At 39.4% G+C, this 6,000-nt stretch overlaps 2 non-coding genes across 2 annotated transcripts; both read left to right on the top strand.

The window, feature by feature from the left end:
- Window positions 1–194, top strand: LOC131321534 (U2 spliceosomal RNA). The gene has a single exon (XR_009198573.1). It is a non-coding gene; the product is annotated as a U2 spliceosomal RNA (small nuclear RNA).
- Window positions 195–4,199: 4,005 nt separating this feature from the next.
- LOC131321489 (U2 spliceosomal RNA) lies at window positions 4,200–4,397 on the top strand. The gene has a single exon (XR_009198533.1). It is a non-coding gene; the product is annotated as a U2 spliceosomal RNA (small nuclear RNA).
- Window positions 4,398–6,000: the final 1,603 nt, after the last annotated feature.

Raw genomic sequence — 6,000 nt, 5'->3', positions numbered from 1 at the left:
ATAATTCTCTCGGCCTTCTGGCAAAGATCAAGTGTAGTATTTGTTCTTATTAGTTTAATATTTGATATGTGGGCCATCGGTTTACTTTTATTAAGTTAATAATTTTTTGAGGGGAGGGCCCACTACAGTAGTTGCAGGAGCCTATAATGCTTTGCCTTGGTATGGCACTATTGCCTTGGCTTGGCGCACCCCAACCAAACAAAGTTGAAATGTTTCTGCTACTTCAGGTCTAGAACCAAATTAGTTGGCTTGACATATGCAGATCTCTTTAATTGAGAAGTACTAGTAGTTTGTCGACTGGTTAATTGTAGGGTTATCTCTTGCCCTATTAAGAGGATCATCAATCCTCCTGCTCTCAATTCTTACACTATACTTGTGCACTCAATCCTCGCACTCTCAATTCGTAATTTTACAATCTACTATATGAGATCCTTGGTGAAGTAATTCAGTTGGAGATCGATCCAAGTTGTTCAACAAGTCCACATCTTCATGGATGGAACTCTTGGAATCCCTTCCTATATTGGCTTCTTGTGCCTCTCTTATGCTCGAACAACCCTTGGAGTCACTTCATACTGGCTTCTTGTGCCTCTCTTATGCTTTGAAATTTTGTTATAATGTTTGAAGGATTACCTTTTTTTAGTCTCGCTCCAATTCAGACTAGACAAACTCAGTTAAAAAAACAAATGAAAAATATTTGCTGCTTCACAGGTGCCTCAGGCACATTTAAGTTGTGCCCGGGCACATTCACATTTTCTATCCTTTTGTAATGTGCCTCAGGCGCAATTGAATCGTGCCCCGGGTGCATACTATTTTCTCTCATTCTATAGGGCGCCTCAAGCAAATTTCAACTGCACGTTGGGAGCATTCAGTTTTTTCTGTTGATGTAATTTCATTGCTACATATAACATCTAGTGGCTCATAGATTTCAAGAATTTGAAGGTGCAATAGATTTCCAGAAACAAACCCATGCATTCATCATTAGGCTTCAACGCAGCTCCACCTCGGCTGCTCTCCGTACTTCTTCAACTCTATCCCACCTTTCAACAACAGCTTAAACTTTACTAAGTGTAGTAGCTAGCCAGCATTTTAGGGTTCCAAATATAAGAGCCATTTTGCTACATATTCCCCTCATTTTTTGGTTCCCATGAACTCTACAAGCTGCCAATAGCGCTCCCAAAATCCTACCACATAGAAAAGTCACTAGTTTCATAATCATACCAAATGCGCATTCCATGATTGGCCCAACAAATCCTCGTTGAGCTTCCCATTCCGAATCTCCATTTCATGGCATAAACGACTCTACAGCCTTCACCTAAATGGCCAGAGTGGTTACAAGCAATTAATAAGCTCAAGAAGGTCATACTATTCGGCTCCATTCCTTCTTCTGCCATTTGACGACAAAATTGCAGGGCTTCAAAACTTAGCCCATGGTCATATTATATCTGCTCTCCATCAATATGACCTTATATAATAGCACTCCAAGTAATGCTGTTCTCCATGTCCCCAAACTTTACATCAAAATCCAACAATGAAGTTTGGAAAACATTGTGATTAAGTCCATTTTCAATAGCAAAATCAGACATTTTGCCTTGAAAAGATTAACATTCTTCCCAGAAGCAACAGACATTGGGGTGTGGAGTTTTCACAGATGTCAGGGTTGAAAGGGTGGAGTGAGTTGCCGGGGATGGGAGTGATCGGAGACATTCTTTCGTCGTCGGATCTCAAGGGTAGAGCATCTGTGCTGGTGGTGCAGCAACAGAAAACCACTGCCTAAAACTGTGATGGAAGGTGCAACTTTTATCGATGTTTAAAGGCCCATTTTGGTCTTTTCCAGTGGTCCTGTGGAACTTGTAAACTCTCAAATTACATAGCACTGGATGAGATGTATTTTGCTAGAATTGTGTATTGTATACTAACATATTTTAAGAGCAAATAGATGAGAGGATACAACGAATTTGTTGATTGAAAGAAAAGGAAGGAAGAGTACAATAAGTTGGATCAATGTGTATGAATATGAACAATTTATTCTGCATAAATATCTGTGAAAGCAATTGTATGTTTGTTTTTTCTCTGATAATTGAGAAATTCATGGAGAAGAACACCAGGTCCGGCTTCAAGGCTTCTCTTGGGGGCGGCTATTCGCAACAAGGGAGATAAGCTATAGATAAATTAATTGGCCGCGTCGAATTACACTTGGCCGCATCTAATTGCACTTGGCCGCTACGAATTACTCTTAGCCGCATCGAATTGCACTTGGCCGCTTCAAATTACTCTTGGCCGCTTCTAGTTGCACTTTGCAGGGCAATTAGATGCGGCCAAGTGCAATTAAACTCAGCCATGTGCAATTCGACGCGGCCATGTGCAATAAATGCGGCCAAGTGCAATTCAAAGCGGCCTAGTGCAATTCAACGCGGCCAAGTGCAATTAAACGCGGCCAAGTACAATTTGAGGCGGACATGAGTAATTCGCAGCAGCCAAGTGCAATTCGATGCGGCCAAGTGCAATTCCACACGTCCAAGAGTAATTTGTAGCAGTCAAGGGAAATTCGACGCGGCCAAGAGTATATTGATTTTTCTCGAATAACCGAATACTTTTGTTTGCAAATAATGCATAATTAATTCCATCCCTGGTAGACTGCTCCTTTTCTTTTTTCTTTTTCTTTGTTGACAAATTGTTTTAGCAAATACATTATTTTTAAGTTTAAAAATTACAAATAATTACTTATTTTTTAAAGAAAACTTAGCAGAATGAGGCTAGTCTTAAGGTACTTACATTTGAATTGAATGAAAGTCAAATTTAATTTACTCAAACATGACTCGAAATGAGTTTCAAAACATGTTCAAACCTTGGCTTGTTTATACGTTAAAAGACTTGTTTTTAATTTAGGAGAAGAAAAAGAACATGACACCCATTGCAAGTGGAGTGGAGTGCAGTTGGTGTCTCCCTTATACTCCGACACACATGGGCAGGGTTCGATTCCTGCGGTAAGCACCCATCCCTCTACTCAAGTCCCCTAGGATATAGTAGATTAGGAATAAAGAATGACAAAAAAAAAAAAAAAAACACCCCTATTACGTCACAAGTAGTTTTCTTCATAAACTAAATTTCCAGATGTCTTAACATTGCATAGCTATTTGTAGGAAATTCCAATGCATCTATTTCAAGTCTGAAGCTAAGATATTACCATGTGATTTGAGCATTAAAGCAGATGTTTAACTCTCCCCAACAGATTATGGAGACTTGAAACTCGAGTTTTAAGCAAAAAATTCCAAGCAGTTAACTTCACGCGCATGTATTTATTATGAAAAAAAAAACAGTCCTTTGTTCAAATCGAATACATCTATTTTCAATTTAAGAAAATCCTACTAGGAGAAAGGAATGTAGGGTTGGGGTTTGAACTCTCACCAAATTAAGTGTCCATTGCTTGCTCTACCAACTGAGATGGGAGGCAACTTCACGCTTACCCTTTTTGCCTATTACATTTCTCATCCACTTTTCAGTCTTCCCCACAAGTTCAAAGGTCCAAACATAAGTTTGAAAATTCCATCTTTTGTGATGCATGTGGTATCTAGTGTATACGAGTTTCCAAAGATAAAAATGAATGGTACTATACGATTGTCGAAGACTCTGGAACACAGGAACCCCAATATATTTGGAAACGTGTACGTTAATTCCTATCAAGACCACATATTTCTTCTATTGTAGAGATTCATCGTTTTCTTCAAAACCGGATGTACCATGTACTAGACAAGGTCCAAACCAAAACAGAAAGAAAAGCGGAATTACAAGGCTAAAAAGCAGAACAAAGGGAACTTGAGGGGTAGCAAAGACTTCCTGAAGCTAGAACCAAGTCAATCACATTCTAAGCTATACAGAGCTATTGAACTCATTATTGGGCAATTTAGAGGGCTAATTTAGATATCTAAAGGGCTAATTGGGGGGGGGGGGGGGGGTGTCCCAAGTAATCTGATACTCAATAGATTCAACAGCTACAATGTAATTGATGGACACAAAGACTCACTAGGTGCTCAAAGGCTTCAAACAACCGAGTCGAATTGACGGCACAAACCAAGCAGAATATGTGCAAAAGCAGCAAAACCCAATTTGTTACTTTGGGGTTTGTTTCCCACACCAACTAAGCCGAAAAACGAGGAGAGAAAACTTGACTATAAAATAGGCAGCTCAAGAGAAGTGAGAACATACCTTTCTCGGCCTTCAGGCAAAGATCAAGTGTAGTATCTGCTCTTATTAGTTTAATATCTGATATGTGGGCCATTGGTTCACTCTTTATTAAATTAATATTTTTTGAGGGGAGGGCCCACTACAGTAGCTTGCTACTACGGCCTCTAATACGTTGCATTGGTGTTGCACTATTTCCTTGGTTTAGCGCACCCCAACCAAACCAAGTTCAAATGTTTCAGCTACTTCAGGTCTAGAACCAAATTAGTTAGCTTGACATATGCAGATTTGTGTAATTGAGAAGTACTAGTATTATGTTGACTGTTTAATTACAGGTTAGTCTCTTGCCCTACTAAGCGGATCATCAATCAGCTGATCTAGTTTTAACTCCTTCAAATTAATGTCTTACGCTCCCTCTCTCAATTCTTAAACTGTACTTGCGCACTCAATCCTCGCACTCTCAATTCGAAATTTTACAATCTACTATATGAGATCCTTGGTGAAGTAATTCGGCTGGAGATCGATCCAATTTGTTCAATAAGTCCACATCTTCATGGATGGAACTCTTGGAATCCCTTCCTATACTCGCTTCTTGTGCTTCTTTTATGCTCGAACAACCCTTGGAGTCACTTCGTATGGGCTTCTTGTGCCTCTCTTATGCTTTAAAAATCGTTATAAAGTTTGAAGGATTGCCTTTTTTTAGTCTTGCTCCAATTCAGACTAGAAAACCTCAATTAAAAAAACAATTTAAAAATATTTGCTGCTTCACATATGCCTCAGGCGCATTTAAGTTGTGCCTAGGCGCATTCACATTTTCTATCCTTTTGTAATGTGCCTCAGGCGCAATTGAATCACGCCCCAGGCATTTTCTATTTTCTCTCATTCTGTAGGACGCCTCAACCGAATTTCAACTGCACGTTGGGAGCATTCAGTTTTTTCTGTTGATGTAATTTCATTCCTACATATAACATCCAGTGGCTCATAGATTTCAAGAATTTGAAGGTGTGATTGATTTCCAGAAACAAACCCATGGATTGATCAATAGGCTTCAACGCAGCTCCACCTCAGCTGCTCTCAGTACTTCTTCAACTCTATCCCACCTTTCAACAACAGCTTAAACTTTACTTAGGGTAGTTGCTAGCCAACATTTTTAGGTTCCATATATAAGAGCCATTTTGCTACATATTCCCCTCACCTTTTTGTTCCCATGAACTCTACAAGCTGCCAATAGCGCTCCCAAAATCCTACCACATAGAAAAGTCACTAGTTTCAGAATCATACCAAATGCCCATTCCATGATTGGCCCAACAAATCCTCATTGAGCTTCCCATTCTGAATCTCCATTTCATGGAATAAACGACTCTACAGCCTTCACCTAGATGACCAAAGTGGCTACAAGCAGATAATAAGCTCAAGAAGGTCATACTATTCGGCTCCATTCCTTCTTCCGCCATTTGATGACAAAATTGCAGGGCTTTGAAACCTAGCCCATGGTCATATTATATCAGCTCCCCATCAATAAGACCTGATATAATAGCACTCCAAGTAATGTCCCCAAACTTTAATTTGCATAAAAATACAACAATGAAGTTTGGAAAACACTATGATGAAGTCCCATTTCAATAGAAAAATCAGACATTTTGCCTTGGAAAAAATTAACATTCTTCCCAGAAGCTGAGATACGCAAGGTCAATGCACCACTGCTAGGCCTTACTTCACCTTGCAGTTTGTTAAAACAATTGTCAACTTCCACAATACCTTGTCTTGAAATGTACCAAGAAATCAAGATATTGTCAACTTGCATTTTAAATGAATAGGCCT

Source organism: Rhododendron vialii, chromosome 3a, assembly GCF_030253575.1.
Source record: "Rhododendron vialii isolate Sample 1 chromosome 3a, ASM3025357v1".
Classification (NCBI taxonomy): Eukaryota; Viridiplantae; Streptophyta; class Magnoliopsida; order Ericales; family Ericaceae; genus Rhododendron; species Rhododendron vialii.
Note: the sequence above shows the minus strand (reverse complement) of the source record. Positions and strands in the feature narration are given on the sequence as shown.